We start from the raw sequence: 21,059 nt of genomic DNA, 5'->3' as shown, positions 1-21,059 counted from the left end.
AACCTATAATTTCAACATATCTAAATATTCGTGAGGTGCAACTGAAAATTATTGAATCGTGCATAAATGAATGTACAATAATTTCGCAATATTTAATCGAAATAAAGGCAGATAGGTCTATTACACATACGGACAACGTAATTTTCACACCAAAAATAATATTACACCTTAACTCGCAAGGAATTATGTCTGAAATGTCGCCTAATCATTGTTTTAAATTTTATTAATGCAATTACACTACATTTTAGAGAAATATATGTTACTTTTTATGCATTCCAATTAATTTATATGGTTGAAACGCCGCCCTTCGTGATCGGGTTAAGCGAGTCACATGGTCTGCCTTACGGCCTGTATTAGATCACGATGGCAGTGACACAGTCTATTGTTCTTAGTACACACAGCGCTCAAAGCGGCTAGCAACTATCGCGAGAAATGCAAAAAATCAGCCCAAGCTTCGCGACTGTGTATACTAGACTGTGACTTAATGTTTGCTCCCTCATCCCCTTCCACCATTCCCTGCATGCCAGAGGAACGATGGTCAGTGTTGCCAACTGGACGGAAATTCCGTCAAAATTGACGGAATTTCAACGTAGCGGACGGGGAAAAAAATGGCTCTGACGGGAGACGGATTTTCTGGCGGAAATTACGATTTACATCGTCTTTTGACATTTTTAGCTTGTGTCATTTTTAATTGTTTAATTTGTGGGAGATTTTACTTTTTATTTGAACAGCCCTGCCAGTTCCGTACTATGTTTAAGAATTCCCTGTTTCAGATTTCCTCGTAATCAAGTCAGATGTTGACGAATGATTATTTTAATCGAAATGGTAAGTAAGTTGTGTTTACGTTTAAAAACGTGTTAGAGCCAATGGTCTGAATGAAAAAAATGTAACATATAGTAAATGTGCACCTACATTCAACGATAAGTCATCCCGCATCCATTGTCTACTTATGAGCAAAGCTGGGAACTTGGGGACTTGTGTCTTTGCAAGTGGCTAAGCGACCGGACTTCAATGTCAACAAACTCCCGCTTCCAGCTCGGAGGTACTGTCAGATCTGCTACAAAAGTGGTTTCTGGCTCCGACAACATATTGATAATATTATGGTAGGTTGAAACACGTAATTTCATAGCATATATATATATATATATATGTATATATATATATATATATATATAATAAAAATAAACATGAAAAATATATCAAATTTACACGTAATTTCATAGCATATATATAATAAAAATAAACATGAAAAATATATCAAATTTACTGTTCTGCTGTGTACATTTTATTACAGTGTATGACTACCTACATTCGAAGATTTTTTTGTAGTAGACTTAAAATACTGAATTTTTTCACTGTTACTGTTTTCTGTTCGATTTTCAGCTGTTGCTAGCCGATCTCGTATCTGAGAAAGATAAGTATATCCTAAATTTTTCTCGAAAATAGTTTTCAATTAGTGTGTCACTACTAGGGCAAGCCCCTCTACGTTTCGATCCATGGCTATGGACAGATTTTTCTCCAATTTGAGGGACTGCAATGCCTTTCAATGAATTCCATTTCCAGCCTCTAGTTTGAGTGTGGTACAACTTACAAAATATAAACTCTCCATTCGAAAAAAAATAATGTATCTCCTCCGAATTCTCCACGAAATTCTGTATCTTAAATTTAAAACAAAATGTATTTTCAAACTTCTATAATACCCATTCGAAATAACACGTATTTTCTATTTCCTCAAACAGACCGTTTACCTTTAATTATCTGAATGTCATTGGCTTCGACATAACAGTTTCTTCGTCCGTCTTCCTGTCATTAGTTGTGGCCACTTTCTTAGTACACACGACTGTCCCTGAGCACTTGCAGCGTGAGCTTTGTGTACGTTGTACCTGTAACCTTACTCATGCACACGACACAAGTCACCAAGTTCCGAGCTTTGCTTATGAGCAACTAGGCAGGAGATTCTAATAGATCTGCAGTAGAATCACGTCATAATAAAATAACTCCCGTAATTTATTATGAGTATTTAAATTTTAATAAAGTCGTCTACGAGAAACTTCGTGGAAAGAGAATGAATTTTCTGCGAGCAAAACGATCTCTGACCTTTATCAGCTGCCAGGCAGACGAGCAGTCAGCCGTCTTCACGGCGGGTAAACGTAACCGGAACCACTTCCGCCCACAACAATGCAAAAAGTAGGCTCGATCGATCTCTCTTTCACTCTGATGCCATCGCTGAAATCACCGTTGAACTACTACCTGTTTGGAGGACTTGTTGCTGCCGTAGTCTCTCCACTGCATTCCAATCTCCTTCCGAGTTTAAAAGCTTCCTCCTGTCTACGTGACCTACTCTGCTTTCAGCGAACGTCCGCGACTCAAGCAAATTTAATACTCTTCCACGCGGCGATTCTTTATTTACAGCGCATGTCGAGATGCAGAATATAAGGTACAGAATTACCAAAGAAGTCAATCCTACTCAATGTAAAAGAAATGGGCCCAGTTTCGCCAACCTTTGTTAAATATTTAACATGTCGTTATGGCAGTTCAATAATAAACTTAACAGAAGCTATGTTTCAAAGCCCCAGTTTCACAAAGCTTCGTTGAAATAACTCTAACAGCATGTTAGCTAACGTGCTGTTAAAAATTAAATACCCTGTTAGTGTAATAGTGTTTCATCAATAGGGACCGGATTTTTATGTAATATCAAGGTGTGAAGTATGTAAATATTTATGTAAGAAAAATGAGCTGAATATGTATCAAAATATGTAAAATCATGAAAATATTTAATATCAATATCTAGCAGGTATAGGATAGGTAAGACTCTTCAGTTGTGAGTTCATAGAGCACCCGACTTTTTACCGCACACTTGACACATTACTATTTTTCCATCTGTAGTGAAAGCTTCGTCCATCGCAATCCATGATTTTATTTTTGTCGTTAGGGTTGAAGATACAGGGGCCATTTTAGTTAGTTAAAAGCACTAGACAAACTCACTTGCACTTTATAGGTATTGTAAGTACTAAAACTAGAGATCTGAGTGAAATGAATGACACAACAGTACTGCAAGCACTGTTTCGCTTTACTAGATTAGGAGAAAATAAGAGGAGATGTGGGACACATGCATTTTAGCTGCTCCCAGTAACAAACAAGTACCTACTAAAAACCTCAAACTATAGCCATTCCTGTCTCATTCAGAAGGGTAGGATTATTCCAGTCGAGAACCATACTTTCTAATTCCTTGGAAAACTCCATTTCCGTATAGGTCTACTAAATTTAAAATAAAGAGGTCAAGCAATAACCTGAAAATCTCATGTCAGACTTGACACGGGTTTTCCCTGGAAGAATTTAGGAAGAGAGTGGGTAAGGTTCCAAATTGTGTGGGAACGACTTGTTAAGACGTGTGCAGAACAATTATTATAGTTCGAGACAAATTATGTCGTCCTCGTCCCATCCACCGCATGAAGGCAACGCTACTTTCTGAGTGATTTTTACTATATGAGAAAGGTTGCCTTTTGTTCACTTATATTTACCGTGGGCGGTATGGAGTGAGTGCCTCTATTACTTCCTGGATATAAGGAGTCATGTTTCGTCTCGAAATATATCCTTTCTTGGGTAGGTAAAAAGGCTTTTTATAATAAAGAAGAAATGCTCACAAATGTGCATTGGTTGTTTGTTAGTATTCGGTACTAAGTTCGGTCACTGTTTTTAGGCACTCGGTACACTGCAGGACGTGCTACTTGTCACACCTAAAAAGGTTTTTATTCATTTTCACTTCTCTGGAAGGAAAAAAAAAACCCTTCCCCAGAAGAAATTTTTTCCTTCCTCCCAGAGAAGTAAAAGTGAATAAAACCCCTAAATATGTAGATTTATGTAGTACTAATCCATAATATGTAATGTGGGGTAAGTATGTAAAAATATGTATTATAAAATTTGAATATATTAATGGTAATTACAAGATTCGCAAAGATTTGTTATTTATATACGGTTAGGGTGAAAGGAATATAATATGTAATTACATAAAAATCCGGTCCCTGATCATCAACCATTTGAGGTACTTTGGTTAGGTAACATGACGTTAAGAGTAATGTAACAGGAATCAAAGAAGCAGCAATTGTATGAAGTTACCGAATGTGCCTTTAGTTGGTGTAGTCATTTGTTTTAGCTAAAAATTGTATTTTTTTTACATTATGGAAGTATTGGAGACTAACATAATTACAACGGAAATCGAGAAAAAGAAACGTGTAAGGAGCAGTAATTTTACATGTAGCTACACGAATAAACAGAAATAGACACACAGTACCGATGCACGTAGGAAGACTGCCTGGTTCGTCGAAGCGTGAACTGTTGACTTCAGAAGTCTTCATCAGACGTTTTCGCTTGAGCGCCAAGTAGTTCATAGCATAATCCGATATGTAGCGCACATCCATGATGGGTAAAATTGTCACGAGCGATAAATCCTCGAACGGTATGAGCCGAGTGTTAGAGATTCGTTCTTGTTACAGTGATGAACTGTGTAGTAATATCATAGACTTCATCCTTGAAGAAGATGGCAGAGCTAGCCGTCGAAAGCTTGGAAGCTAATCTCCAACTCACCTGGCTGAGAACCCGAGAAGAGTTATTCTATATCAAACGCCGGGAAAGCCTCAAGTCAACATCATAGATGTTTATCATTTCAAAACTTTGCAGTGTTTAACTAACTTCTCCATAGTACAACTACAAAACTTGCTTTAAAATGTAATACAAATGTTGTAGGTAAATGTTTTTTTTTTCTTTTCACACAGCAGTGATTTTGTTTTTGCCACATCTGATAGATGTTATTGGATGAAAATGTAATCATTATAAACGGAGAAGACAATCATGATAATGCAAGAACTGTATCAAGTTTTCTAGTAATAACAATCTCTAATAATTAGTGTATCAATCTTTGCGTCTGTAACAGTTGTGCAGCATGATTATTCGTTTTATTATATTTTCTGTGACGTTATCTCTGTACTAATATTGTTATTAATCTACTCCTATATCAATAATATTTTGTAAAACGTTTCTACATTGTCGCAGTATATAGGCGGAACACTATGTATGGACCTATCATATTATATATGTGGTAAATCAAATATTGAATAATTATTAATTAGCAATAATAACTGTATATCTAAGTTTTTCATACTATTTTATTTATAACTTCATGTTCCTGTTTTGGTACGTTCCATTGACTGTTCCATTAAACATTTGTCATAAACGCAGAAAATAAAGCCTTATTTTTACCGTGTGAGCAAAACATGTGTATCTTATCTGTCGCCTTCCATGCAAGATAAGACATGTCGGTGAGATGACCTTGTACTGTGCTTCTATTTATTACGAGCGTATCACGACCGATCGTATCTCACTCGAGGGTGCGACGCTCGACCGAGTTCAAGCGAGCGATTTAACTCCAATGCAGCACCCTGGTTGACTTGCAACTTGCTTCCCGTACGTATGATCAATGTACACCTAACTTGTATTCAGGACTCTAGTATGTCATAATGTATTTATTACTATGAAACATGTTGACACAATATTTCACGTATTTTCCGAAAATATTCGAGAATCTTTAGTTTCTTTTGGCCATATTCATAGACATTCTTAGCGCGGGCTTCCGGTGGATGATCAGCGAACTAACGTTTTCCGTATTCATAAACCAGTGTTAGCGATATGATATGATATGAATCCTGTACAAGTAATGAGTCGATAGCCGGGGCTAGTTTAGCACGCTCGTAACGCGGGCTAGCAAAATATTTATGCATAGCACCCTTAATTATCGGAATAGGTAAGAGCGTGGAGCTATAGCACAGCTCACTAAAGGTATCCACGGACCACAGTCTGAAACTAAGCAGTGGATGGGTTTTCAATGCTAGCAACACGTCTCAAGCGAGTGCGAGTACCAGAACAACATGTGGTTAAACATTAATGAGAAGAGAAACTTTGTTATTCAATTCGGAAGCGTGGAAAGAATAAATGAGAAAACAAAGAGATCACCATCTGCAAGCACTCTATTCAGTTTAAAATTCGCACAGCGCGTATTAACTATTGTTTCAGTGCGACCGTCACCAGGAACAGGACGCCCACTAAGTCACTTGAGTTGATACTTCAATCTCTCTCTCCGCTCTTTTAACAGTTTAATAAAGCGTGTGCTGTATTGTCTTACAAATGCAACATAGTAGCTCACATCACCGGTCACGGTACACAGTCAGGTTCCCAACAAGCTCTTCCTTGATTTTAGGCTATAAATGAGACGGTGGGTTCTATCATTTAATATAGCTTCCTACACATTTCCTTTGTCTACAAACCTAGATGACTAATACATCGCGGGTTTAGTAATGTAACTAGATAACTACAAACCTAGGGCCGTATTCACAGACATTTTTAGCGCGGGCTTCCGGTGGATGATCAGCGTTTTTCGTATTCTTAAACTAGTGTCAGCGATAGGATGTGATTTGAATTCTGTACTAGTAACCAGTGGATAGCCGGGGCTAGCTTAGTACGCTCGTAGCGCGTGCTGCGAAATGTCTATGAATAGCACCCCTAATGTTTTGGGATAGATAGGAAACTGCTTTTGTGCATTCAACCTATTGTCTCTCAGTCTTACTAATAAACCGTGTATAGTTTTTATACGAGACTTATGCAGAGGTGAGACAGAAAACGTTACTAATAAACCGTGAATAAGCTATGGACGTATAAACAGGCTGTAACTATACAATGGGAATTGCTTTGCAGTAGTTATATACACGAAACCCCTTGTTTAAGCGTTGTATATAGGGAAAAAATGGCCGCCCCTCTAACAGCTGTTCATATCGACTGTCATTTTATGATGAAATGTTATGTTTTATTTAACGACGCTCGCAACTGCAGAGGTTATATCAGCGTCGCCGGATGTGCCGGAATTTTGTCCCGTAGGAGTTCTTTTACATGCCAGTAAATCTACTGACATGAGCCTGTCGCATTTAAGCACACTTAAATGCCATCGACCTGGCCCGGGATCGAACCCGCAACCTTGGGCATAGAAGGCCAGCGCTATACCAACTTGCCAACCAGGTCGACTTTTATGATGATGGTTGCCTTGTAACCACAGAAGAACAAACCAAAGATCATAGAATTATTAGAATAATATTGCTGTAGCTTGTACTCTTTGACCAAAATGTAGTGTGGTAGGATTTTTCAAAGGATCCCCAGTCGGTCGGTCTCTTTTGTTGCTAGAAGAACTTAGCCGCACGGTCCACCCCGGTCATTAAGGGACGTGTGCGGAAATTTCTAGGCGCGCAGTTGTCACGTTTTACATTGACTTCGCCACGTGGTGGGTATGAAACAATCGTATATTTATTTCTATACAACAAATTGTACTTTAATTCAATCAATCACGAATTAATGAATGGTTAATTTTGAGTTACTGTGTGCATAAATCCGTTATAGAATCATTGCACGGTCAACTTCTTCAAACTAATATATTTCATACTTAGACTATATCAATAATAATAATAATAATAATAATAATAATAATAATAATAATAATAATAATAATAATAATAATAATAATAATAATAATAACACCGAAAGAATATTGTCAATTTGTGTTTCGTGTCTAATTCGCAGCGAAATCTGAAATGTTATGTAATAAAATATGACATTTTTCTTCTCTTACCTCTATTCGTCGTCACTCTCTCCTTAATGAATCACATATCTCTCTTGGTTACTGTCCCTGTCCTGCTTCATATAATTCCCTTCCGTTTTAATTGCATGTTCAACACAGGAGGACCAATTATGAGGACCGATTGTTGCAGCTCCATCACGCAGAAGTTAACACACTAGACTCAAGTCGGGATAATATTGTTTTTCCTAACATTAGACTTCAGTTGATGCCAGATCATTTCCAAAGGTCGACCTGGTTGGCGCAGTTGGTATAGCGCTGACCTTCTATGTCCGAGGTTGCGGGTTCGATCCCGGGCTAGGTCGATGGCGTTTGTGTGCTTAAATGCGATAGGCTCATGTAAGTAGATTTACTGGCATGTAAAAGAACTCCTGCGGAATAAAATTCCGGCACACAGGCGACGCTGATATAACCTCGGCAGTTGCGAGCGTCGTTAAATAAAACATAACATTTAACATTCCCAAAGGATTTAGAACACAGTGGTACGGAGGAAAGAGTAACACAACGTGTCCATATGAGGCTGCGAGCTCCACTGCATGTTTCTTACTGCACGGCTGATTTGATATCCTGCAACATAACTCCCTTGATGGGTATGGGATTGGGCAAGGTTATATTATTGTCCTAATAAAGTTAATTATGTCTTTAAAATTGCTGTTCATCTATCATTGCTATCTTGGGGTTGTAAACAACTAAGTAATTTACAATATACTCCACGAAATAATAATAATAATAATAATGATAATAATAATAATAATAATAATAATAATAATAATACAATTACGGAAGACTTTCAAACAGCGAGCAAAAGCACTTGTGAATTGTTTGAACATATTAAGAAAGACTGCAGTTAGTTTTAGCATTCAGGGGAGAATTGGCAACATTTATGTTTGCCTCAGAAAGCGGAAACAGAGATTACCCCATCCCCCGAGTGGGCAGAAAAGGTTGGGGGGACCGTCTTACTTCAAAAGACAACCGCTCAGCGTGCGGTAGCCTCTGTCTTTAACTGGGGATGCATAGAGCGAGCCTACTATAATCTATTAGAGCCAGTTGTACTATCGATATTTAACACGCCACACTAGAGCGCTCCACCGGATGCAGTAGAGAACCTCAGATATTCTATTACCTTTCGTAACGAAGTAATGACGAAACTATGACGTAGTTGTGTAACAGTTATACTGTTATACACGAAGTACTCTCGGCTCCACAAGTAAAGAACCCTGGCCTCACACCACTTCTGCACAGATGACAGTGATTGACAGGCCAGTTAGGGGAAGCTGTTGCCACGTTTGCTCTTGGCTGGACTCTTTAAATGTATTTTCTTTTGCAACTGGTTGGATTCCTTCAAAAATGGAAAATTCACAACACAGCATTCTCGGCGGTCTCCTGGCGGTATCTTTGTCCACAGTTTCAGTAATTGGGGGAGCGTGTCAGTCAGATTTATGGCTTCCTGAACCCAGCCCTGCAACGAAGGTTCTTTACTTGTGAAACCAAGAGTATGTAGTCATTATTAGTAAGGAATTTACACACGACTTATAAACGAGCTACTCATTGTATAAGTATAAGACAGTTAAACGTCTGTATATAGAGTTTTTATTAGTAAGACCGTCTATGTATAGTAATACTACGTAGCGGTCCACACCTGTGGAGTAACGGTCAGCGCGTCTGGCCGCGAAACCAGGTGGCCCGGGTTCGAATCCCGGTCGGGGGAAGTTACCTGGTTGAGGTATTTAACGGGGTTTTCCCTCAACCCAATACGAGCAAATGCTGGGTAACTTTCTGTTCTGGACCCCGGACTCATTTCACCGGCACTATCACCTTCATATCATTCAGACGCTAAATAACCTAGATGTCGTAAAATAACTCAATAAAATAAAAATAAAAAATACTACGTAGCTTATTTTTTAAATGTGATTATTTTGCTCAAGAAACGATAATAGATCTCCACTACTTAAATATAATAATAATAATAATAATAATAAAGGTAAAAAAGGTAAAGGTATCCCCGTAACATGCCATGAAGGCACTTGGGGGGCATGGAGGTAGAGCCCCATGCTTTCCATGACCTCGGCACTAGAATGAGGTGGTGTGGTCGGCACCACGCTCTGACCGCCTTTTACCCCCGGGAAAGACCCGGTACTCAAATTTATAGAAGGCTGAGTGAACCTTGGGGCCGTTCTGAAAGTTTGGCAACGAGAAAAAATCCTGTCACCACCTGGGCTCGAACCCCGGACCTTCCAGTCCGTAGCCAGCTGCTCTACCAACTGAGCTACCCGGCCGCCAATAATAATAATAATAATAATAATAATAATAATAATAATATCTAAATACTTTATTTGTTTGGATTAGTTTAACTTCGAAAAATTACAGGAGTTCGTATTAGAAAACGAATTATATCATGAACAGATTGCAATTTTTATTAACTGCGGAAAGTCCTATTACACTGAGAGAGAATGGTATACTCACTGTTTTCTTTTCTATATTGAGCGAGAATAGATTCGTGTCTAGCCATCTTTTAATTTTATTTACTGGTGTTGTCTTAGCAAATTCATCAATTGATATCGTATTACATGATACTTATTATGTAGTAGCTCCGTCTTGGCAGTTTTGAATGCTTCTTCCCAATAGCTACCTGTAAAAATATTGCAGTCGCATCGTCAACAGAAGAATGCACATTGCCTTTTGTGAAATTTATCTAAAAGCTGTAAATAATTTAGTCCACGCCTGTGGAGTAACGGTTAGCGCGTCTGGCCACGAAACCAGCTGGCCCGGATTCAATTCCCGGTCGGGGCAAATTACTTGGTTGGGGGTTTTTTCCGGGGTTTTCCCTCAACCCAATATGGGAAAATGCTGGATAACTTTCGGTGCTGGACCCCGGACTCATTTCACCGGCATTATCAACTTCATGTCATTCAGACGCTAAATAACCTAAGATGTTGATAAAGCGCCGTAAAATAACCTACTAAAATCTATACTAATAATAAATCTGTAACCGAAATTTTTCTGGTAATTTTGGATTTTCCAAAAATAATTGGTCCTAACATATATAATTAATCACCCTGAAACCGAAAATCGCTTTTTTGAAATTTTTGTTTGTATGTCTGTCTGTATGTTTGTTACCTTTTCACGCGATAATGGATGAACGGATTTCGATGAAAATTGGAATATAAATTAAGTTCGTTGTAACTTAGATTTTAGGCTATATGGCATTCAAAATACATTATTTAAAAGGGGGGTTATAAGGGGGCCTCAATGAAATAAATCGTAATATCTCTTATTATTGATTTTTGTGAAAAATGTTACATAACAAAAGTTTCTTTAAAAATAATTTGCGATAAGTTTTATTCCTTGACAAATTTTGATAGGACTGATATTTAATGACATAAATGAGTTTTAAAATTAAAATAACTGCCATCTAAGGCCGTGTAATGAATTAAAAAAACAAATGACTTCGTCTATAAGGGGCCTTGGACAGCAACAATCGAAAGCTATGAAAGATAGCCTAGAGAGTATGTTTCTGTTTGTATGAAGTAATATCGGAAGCTAAATTAACCGATTTGTATAATTAATTATTATTTCACCATTGGAAAGTGTAGTTTCTCTAGATGGACATAATGCTATAAAGTTATTACAGTAACTTCTAATATAATATAATATAATATAATATAATATAATATAATATAATATAATATAATATAATATAATATAATATAATATAATATAATATAATATAAGTTATTTGAAGGGTTCAGAACCATAGTGGGCCAAGCGCCATTTACTGAATACGTAGAAAACAAGGGTTAAAATTCAGTTATTACCATAATTCAATGGAAACCTATAACAAGTAAAATAAAATATACACATTAAATCTAAATGATGTCAATCTTCATTAAACTATGGTTGCATGTAATAAAAATTATGAAACATGTTAAAGGAATTGTCATTGCACCAAATGAGTGTCTCTGGAGCAAAATGATCGCATTTTAATTATTTGGATGCAATTTAAATTAAGTAACATATTAAACGACTTATTCTTCTATCAAACACGAATGTTCCCTGGATCAAATGTCCTATTTTAATTATGTAATTACTTTATATTTATTTCTAACGGGTGCAGCGGAGCGCACGGGTACGGCTAGTAAATAAATAAAAAGTAAATAATTTATACAAGGTGCGACATGGGATATTACCTATTTTCAAGTTGATACCAAAGGTTAACCACAACAATATACACGACATTATTGTTGCATTGGTACATGCTTTGGATTTAATATGCTAGATGGCTAATTGGAGTATTCAACTTCGTGTATTTGCAGTTGATAGTTATACAAAACCTAAGAGTGTTGTGCATGTGCAGCGGTCATCTCGACGACGATTTGGAGATGACTGAGGATCAGTTCCAACTGGTAAAACAATTCCCTCATGGGTGAATAAGTGGAGGAAATCAGGTTCAGTGCCCAATGTAAAGAGAACTGGACCAATAAAAACTGTACGCACTCCAGAAAATATTGAAAGGGTGAGAACTGCATTACAGCAAAGTCCAATTCGTTCAGCACGAAGACAAGTACCCACTCTAAACTTATTGAATCGCAGTCTATGCCGCATACTGCATCTAGACCTTCCGTTTTATCCCTACAAAATGCAAGTCGTTCAACAACTAAATGCCACCCGCATAATGGAATCGCTTACACTTTTGTCGACAAATGCAGGAATTAATTCAACAAGATCCATCCATTCTGTGGTCTGTGAAAAGTGAAAACTTCATTATGACATACGAGAATTTGAGAGGCAAACTTAGTGAAACGTTTGGATTTAAATTGAACGATCGTGGAGAAGTGGTTAACAGAAAAAAACGTTTTTTCGTGTTTAGTGATGCGGGAAAGATTGTTACTAAACGTAGAGCGGCACGTAATTCGGAGCATGTCAATGCACTCACATGTTTAAAATCATAAATGAAACAGTATTAACAGGTGAGTCTTCATCATTTTTTCATTTGTGTTTGTCTCAAAAATCCCCGGAGAAATTCACACAATAAATTATAAGTCTCATAATAAATATGTCAGTAAATAATTAAAATAGTTGTTTTGTAATATAACGATACAGTGGTACAGCATTTAATATTTACGCTTATCACCGAACACAAGTTAAATTTAACAATAACTGTGTATTACAGTATATTAAAACATTTTTTTAAATCGATCAAAATTGATTTAATATCGATTAAATTCAAATAGTTAATCGATTAAATAATTTGATCGATCGACAACACTAGTAAATAATAATCAAGAGTAAGAGCTATCTTGTAATATTCATAAATAAACGTTTTGTTCTTTTCGAAGAAAATTATTTCACTTTTCAACAGATAATCTCCCATGCCTCACCCTGTATAAATAATGAACAAAAGAGGGCCTGTTCCATGTTCTAGCTGTGAGGCGACACACAAATATCGTGAATGTAAATAAATACAATATGGTTCCTTGCAGGATGCCAATTCTCACGGTAACATCTTCATTCATCGCACTGTTTACTTCAGTATATTGGTATTTATTTGATAGATAAGATCGAAACAGGTTGAGAGCTGTACTCCTAAATCCAATGCTTTCTAGTTTCAGTCTCTCTCTTTTTTTAAGGATATCATGACTTACTGTATCAAAGGCTTTTTTTAAATCCAAGAATACTCGCTCAAATTTCTTGCCATTCACTAATGCATTGATTATTTAATTTTTTCTTGATCACAACGCCTCTCTGCTTAATTTTCTCCCTTGAAATATATTTATTCTTCTATTTCTAGCCCTCGACCGACATTTAATAGATGTTTCTATGTCTAAGAAGAAGCTACCACGATGGTCAAGTGTTAAGCGCTGAACTTACAATTCTGTGGACCCGGGTTCGAGTCCTAATTAATTCCCGATGGTTCAAGTAACGCAGGGGAGCTCCCGTTCCCCTGTGGCAGTCCAACAAATCCATAATCATCTCATCTCATCCCGGGTGTAGCGTAGACCAGCCTCCTATGGCGCACCCTGGGCAACGACTCCGTCGGTAAATTGATTTACACAACTAGCTTCATATGGATGAAATATTAAAAAAAAATGTTATGTTTTATTTAACGACGCTCGCAACTGCAGAGGTTATATCAGCGTCGGCGGATGTGCCGGAATTTTGTCCCGCAGGAGTTCTTTTACATGCCAATAAATCTACTGACACGAGCCTGTCGCATTTAAGCACACCATATCTCACAAGCAATCCATCCTCTTCCTACAGCAAATATTATTATGTGATATGTAGGGACCGGATTTATAGGTGTTTACTTATTTTCTTCCTTACTTATAAACTCATCATTTCTCAGATAATTTTCCGAATCATGGTCATAAAAATCATAATTAGGCCTATATGTAAAATTCTGGTGAACCTAAGAAACCTAAAATGGAGCTTAAGAACTAGAAATCATAATTAATATCAAATTTTATGCATTTACTGTGCTTTATATAAATATATTTAGAAATTTCAATAGACTACATCTTATAATATTTATTCTCTCCTGCATTGGAGAAAGCGTTACTCCTTGTCTTTTGTTGTTTTGGATAAAATTATTAACAGGAAATTCCGTCTTTCTTTGTACAGAGGGCCGTTCTTCAGAGGTTTCACCCTTTCAAGGGCAATGATTAGGAGTGTCTGCATTTTGGAATTTCCACTGATGCCAGATATGACACACGAATATGAAGTGACTGAACTTTGTCTTGAGATGAATGAACTCCGAAAAATTCGCATTGTTGAAATTCGTTAAGTTTTCGGGCGTATTCCCTGATTAGAAGTCTGATCTTGCATGTGCGGGTACGAGCTGTGAATTTTCCCGAGGTCTCTGTGCAGACTGTCTTATTCTAGTGTTACCGGCGTTAACATTCAATTTTTATATTTTGTGTTTTGTTAAGCTATGCCAAAAAAAGTGAAATCTCATTTATTACGACAGTGGATTGGAAATGATTCTATCTTTATCACGGAGAGAAAAGTTATGTTATTTTAAATTGGCTATAAATATACATTTCTTTACAATCACGCAAATTTTGCCTACACCTTTCACAGTTTTGACAAAAAACCTAAAAAAATTCTATTTCACATTTTCCATTAACCTAAAATGGACTTCTTAAAAACCTAAAAATCCGGTCCCTACTGATATGTCTAAAAAATTAGAGTTCAATTAATTTATTTGTAGACAAATTAAATAAATTCCTGTAAGTGTAGAACTTCCAGGAACTGAGAAATAAGTGACTACAAACTACAGAGAAATAACAATGAAACGTGCTTTGGTAGAAAGTAGGACGATTAATCAATACGGTCTCATTGACTAGTCGATGGCTTACAGTTCAAGGACAAGGTTATTCCGTGTCAAAAAAACATATGTCCTCTATTGATTCTGAGAAAAATCAATTTACCTTTAGTACAGTGACATTCCTTCCCACAATGTACGAGCTACAGGCGGTGATATATTTCTCTTGTATTTTTCTACTCAAATAGGCTAATATTGCTTCATTTACGACCTCGATTACTGAGTATGAGACTTATTACATATCAATAACATACTGTGTGTAAGAAGTAGTGAGCTTGGTAGATAACAGAGCTACAGACAGTGTCGTCTTAGCGCATGGGCACGGTGGGCAGTTGCCCGGAGGCCCCACAAGCACAGGGGCCCATTGCTAATCTATCTACAGACCAGAATTTAACACAAATTTTCCGATCACTCGCCTCAGCTTTCAAATCTCCTGTTAACTCGGTAGAAGGGAAAAAATTACGACTTGTAGCGGAGAGTTGCTCTGAAGATCGACTTCAAGGCATTCTCTATAAAGAAATTTTGCAAATGTTTGTGTTGGTTCTGGTACCATTCTCAATTGTATAAAAATTTTACAGAGCAAAATTATACAAAACAAAATTTTTTGTATGTAAAGGTGTACATATAGAGTCCGTATAGGTCAGTTTCTATCTGATGCTTTTCCAATTCACTGTGGGCTAAAGCAGGGAGATGCACTATCACCTTTACTTTTTAACTTCGCTCTAGAATATGCCATTAGGAAAGTTCAGGATAACAGGCAGGGTTTGGAATTGAACGGGTTACATCAGCTTCTTGTCTATGCGGATGACGTGAATAAGTTAGGAGAAAATACACAAACGATTAGGGAAAACACGGAAATTTTACTTGAAGCAAGTAGAGCGATCGGTTTGGAAGTAAATCCCGAAAAGACAAAGTATATGATTATGTCTCGTGACCAGAATATTGTACGAAATGGAAATATAAAAATTGGAGATTTATCCTTCGAAGAGGTGGAAAAATTAAAATATCTTGGAGCAACAGCGACAAATATAAATGACACTCGGGAGGAAATTAAACGCAGAATAAATATGGGAAATGCGTGTTATTATTCGGTTGAGAAGCTTTTATCATCCAGTCTGCTGTCCAAAAATCTGAAAGTTAGAATTTATAAAACAGTTATATTACCGGTTCTTCTGTATGGTTGTGAAACTTGGACTCTCACTCTGAGAGAGGAACATAGGTTCAGGGTGTTTGAGAATAAGGTGCTAAGGAAAATATTTGGGGCTAAGCGGGATGAAGTTACAGGAGAATGGAGAAAGTTACACAACACAGAACTGCACGCATTGTATTCTTCACCTGACATAATTAGGAACATAAAATCGAGACGTTTGAGATGGGCAGGGCATGTAGCACGTATGGGCGAATCCAGAAATGCATATAGAGTGTTAGTTGGGAGACCGGAGGGAAAAAGACCTTTAGGGAGGCCGAGACGTAGATGGGAGGATAATATTAAAATGGATTTGAGGGAGGTGGGGTATGATGATAGAGACTGGATTAATCTTGCACAGGATAGGGACCGCTGGCGGGCTTATGTGAGGGCGGCAATGAACCTTCGGGTTCCTTAAAAGCCATTTGTAAGTAAGTAAGTAAGTAAGTAAAGGTGTACATATACCTTAATGGATATCAAAGGCGAGATGACTTTTATTTATATTGTTACAATTCTCTCTTTCATTTTAAACTACGTTGTGATTTTTTTTATTTCCTTTGTCCAAAACAATATTTTAAGTGTGCTGTCCACATTATTATAAACAAAGATTTGAAAATGGAGGCTAGAGAAACAAGAACGTAGACTACATCATACTTTTGTGACGTGGACGATAATACCCCAGAAGGAATGGGAACCTATAACCGTGCATAATAGCCGATTAAGTAATGCTCTGGTATTCAAATGTGTTATAGTAACGCAGCTCAGTATTCTGTAACTCAGTCTCTCACTCCAACCTGAAATGGGGCGGAAGACGGTTTACGTCAGTAGGTGAACTAGACAATTGGTAACGCCGCGATGAGCTGGGATAAAGGCCAGCGAGGCGGAAAGGAGTTGTTAAGATGCACCAGTTCCGGCCAGATTTCAACAAGATGAATACGAAACCTAGGCTATAATATCAGCAGTACCTATTAAAACCTATAATTTGCATAAGCTATAGGTAAGTTCACTGTGCATTTCAGAAGAACGAGATTATTGCAATTCCAAATAATGAGAGGGGATTGACAGAAATATTCTCAGAGAAAAAAAAAAAATATTTCTGGTTCGTGTTAAAAATTATTAAGGACTCTTCACAGACATATACAGAGTTGCAGATTTTACCAGGTTACTCCTTGAATATAGTACAACAAACATTGCTAATACCATATTAGTTGCAAATGAATAATTTTGCCCTAAATATTAGCAGTTTTTTTTTTTTGACCGAGCGAGATGGCCCATGCGTTCCCCAGGGGACTCGCATTCGGGAGGTTCGCGGTTCAAATCTCCGGACCGACCAACCTGACTGTATTAAAGATATTTTTATTAATTTATCCTACAGAATTATATCTGTAATATTGACAATTAATATTTGAGGAGAAAATTCGCTCCGGCGCCGGGGATCGAACTCGGGTCCTTGGTTCTACGTACCAAGCGCTCTGACCACTGAGCTACACCGAATTCAATCCACAGCACCGGACCGAACCTCCCTCCTTGAATGTTTCCCTTTGTGGCCTGACTCCAAGTTAAGCATATGTTGACGTATATGTCCAATGTCAACTGCCATTATACTAGGAGCGCACTCAGTTGAGTGACTTGTTTGGCCGGGATTCCGCAGTTAAGTGCACAGTAATCTGTACAGAAATATGCACTGCTAGCTATGATAATATTAAAGATATTTTTATTAATTTGTCTTACAGAATTATATCTGTAATATTGACAATTAATATTTGGTACGCAGAACCAAGGACCCGGGTTCGATCCCCGGCGCCGGAGCGAATTTTCTCCTCAAATATTTAACCTGATTGTGGTTTTTCCGTGGGTTTCCACAGTTGCTTTGGCAAATACCGGGTTGGAATTTTCGTTATCACGGTCCATTTCCTTTCCTCTTCCCTGTAGAAAAACAATTTAGATTTCATATTGTATCGTTCATCTTCAACATTTCATTCCATAGACATATTCAGGTCATGACGCATGTCTTCATCCGCTTGCGGAAGGGGCGTCCTCTCGGAAGGTCTCTGGGGTCCAAGCCTTTACCAACATCTCTGCTAGGATTAATTCCTTAAGAGCACTTCCAAGGGCGCTTCGACACATTGGAAGGCCGTTGGAATGGAGCCTGTGCTGCTTGGTTACCTGGCGGTATGAACTTAGGGCGGGAGGTGTACGGAGACCATTGGGTGAGCGGATCAGGTGCTTCATGCGGCCGGTGGGCTGGTACACCTCATCCTCATTCATTCCATAATTCGGGGTGCACAATAGGCCTGTCTGGCCAACGTGGTGAAGGGTCGTCCCTAACTCGCCTCTAGTCACCGTTCCCTAACCCTAACCTACTGTTTAACTCTTATCATTAGAGAAACGGATGAAGAATGATTTATCCCAGCGATGTCAGACAGGGACTAAACGGAGCGGAGCGCTCCACTAGACGGGTTTCGAGCTCCGGTGTTTCCACGGACATAAGCGAGTTCAAGCTCCGATCAAGCTCCACAACCGGTATTGGAGCTTACAACTCTGACACTACTGATTTATCCCTTTACACTTTTTAAATAGAATGGACAGTTTTCTTGCAAATTAAGTAACAATATTAACAAGAATCGTTATTTCTTGCCAGTAGGAAGTCTGAGAAATCTACTGCAGTGACTAAAGGATGGAACGCTGCTATTCAGACCCAGTTCGTATGTGTAAAGCCCGGACGAGAAGTTATGGCACCGGCGCGAGGGACGCATTTTAGTTCGTTTGCTTGGACTCGCCCTCACACTCAACTGGAGGGGTGTTGGGTCAGTTGGTTACTAGCATTCCGAGTGTGCAGATCGTTCTGCTACTACCGCTATTGCTAATACTGAAAACATTGTCCTTCTGAGCTCCCTCATTATGGCATTGTCTAAGGTGTGAAATCATAGAGTAGTTCATAGTCAAGGACATGAAATAGCATACAATGTATGGAAATTCATGTCAGAAGAGGTTGTAAACGGAATACCAATTCCATTGAAAAGCGTGTGTGCAAGAGTATTGGCTGCCACCGGTATTTCAAAGCGAACCTTGGCAAGAATCAGGAAATAAGGGGAAAATATTGAGGCAGGAACAGCAGATCTTTCTCCAGTCCGGAAAAATCACAGCCGAAGAAGAAAATTGTTGCAGCTGTAGACAGTTTTGATGAGGAAGTCATAAGAAGACTCATTTATAATTTCTACGCTACGCATAAGCAGATGCCGACTCTGCAATCGCTTCTTCCAAAAATGGATATCAGTGTATGATATGTGAAGAAAGTAGAGAATAATTACATTTAAATTGAGCACGTGATGGAAAGTATTTTTTAGAACATTTCCATAAACTTAGGGACATCTGATTCCAGCACAGATCAGTCGTCTGATTCGGACGGAGAATAAGAATGTAAAGATGGAACAGCGGGCGTAATTCCATTAGGTACCTTCGGACTCTTGAGTAGGAAATAGTGATACTAAGATAAGACGAATGTTTTTGGAACGAGATGAAACGGATATGCCTGCCCCTCTGAGCTTGAGAACCGTAACCCAAACAACCCCCACTCCTCTACCCTGCTGGCCGGCAATTTAAAACTTCGCGCAGGTTGGTGCCATAACATCTCGTCTCAGCTCTATTCGTAGGTGAACCGGGAATGCACTGTTGCCAAACAACGGATACTATCTGCCTAATCGTTTAATGAACCACGCACCTAATTACAAAACGCATAGTAACTGCTCCCTTCATTCAGCACAGTTATACATCTTTCACTCTGTATATATGACATCACTACAATTTATTTTTAGATAAAAATTATAACTCTAAACCTGAATAAATTGGTCCAATGATCAACAGCATTCTTCCTTCCGGTTCACCACGTTTGGGTCTGAACAACCTAAACATGTAATGTTTGGGACAATTCGTGCATTACGTTTGGGACTGCAATACTCGACTGTTTATGTACAGTTTCAGTCTCTTACAACATTTTCCCTCTCATTTTATGCATGTTTGGGACTCCCAGGTGAAAGAATAATCCTGGTAGGTTAAAAAACGTTGCTATATTTACTCTTTAAGTACTTTAGTCTCCTGTAAAAACATCTGAAAGTAGAATTTATAAAACAGTTATATTACCGGTTGTTCTGTATGGTTGTGAAACTTGGACTCTCACTTTGAGAGAGGAACAGAGGTTAAGGGTGTTCGAGAGTAGGCCTAAGTGCTTAGGAAAATATTTGAAGCTAAAAGGGATGAAGTTACAGGAGAATGGAGAAACGCAGAACTATACGCATTGTACTCTTCACCTGACATAATGAGGAACATTAAATCCAGGCGTTTGAGATGGGCAGGACATATAGCACGCATGAGCGAATCCAAAAATACATATGGAGTGTTAGTTGGGAGGCCGGAATAAAAAGCCCTTTGGGGAGGCCAAGACGTAGATGGAAGGATAATACTGAAATGGATTTGAGGGAGGTGGGATATGATGATAGAGACAGGAATAATCTTGCACAGGATAGGAACCGATGGTGGGCTTATGTGAGGGCGGCAATGAACCTCTGGGTTCCTTAAAAACTATATGTAAGTACTTTAAAATGACTTTCGTTATTCCATCAGTTTCGTCCCTTCGTCAGATAGCCTAGGAACCACGTTTTTTAAATATATACATCTTGATTACACAACTTTTAACACTACATCTCTCGGAATACAAAGTTAATATTGCTTTCATGTGTTAAATACTAATAGTTTTTTAAAATGCTGTAATGGGAACAGTTTTCCTTCTCTGTAGGTTTTATACTTTTCTAATAGCTGATTTCGTTTTTGTTTGTAATTATTACGTAGTAGCTGCGGATAATTCTTTTTAATTGAATTAATTT

The sequence above is a fragment of the Periplaneta americana genome, chromosome 13 (assembly GCF_040183065.1).
Source record: "Periplaneta americana isolate PAMFEO1 chromosome 13, P.americana_PAMFEO1_priV1, whole genome shotgun sequence".
Lineage (NCBI taxonomy): Eukaryota > Metazoa > Arthropoda > Insecta > Blattodea > Blattidae > Periplaneta > Periplaneta americana.
The sequence above is the reverse complement of the archived record's forward strand: the minus strand, read 5'-3'. Positions refer to the sequence as shown.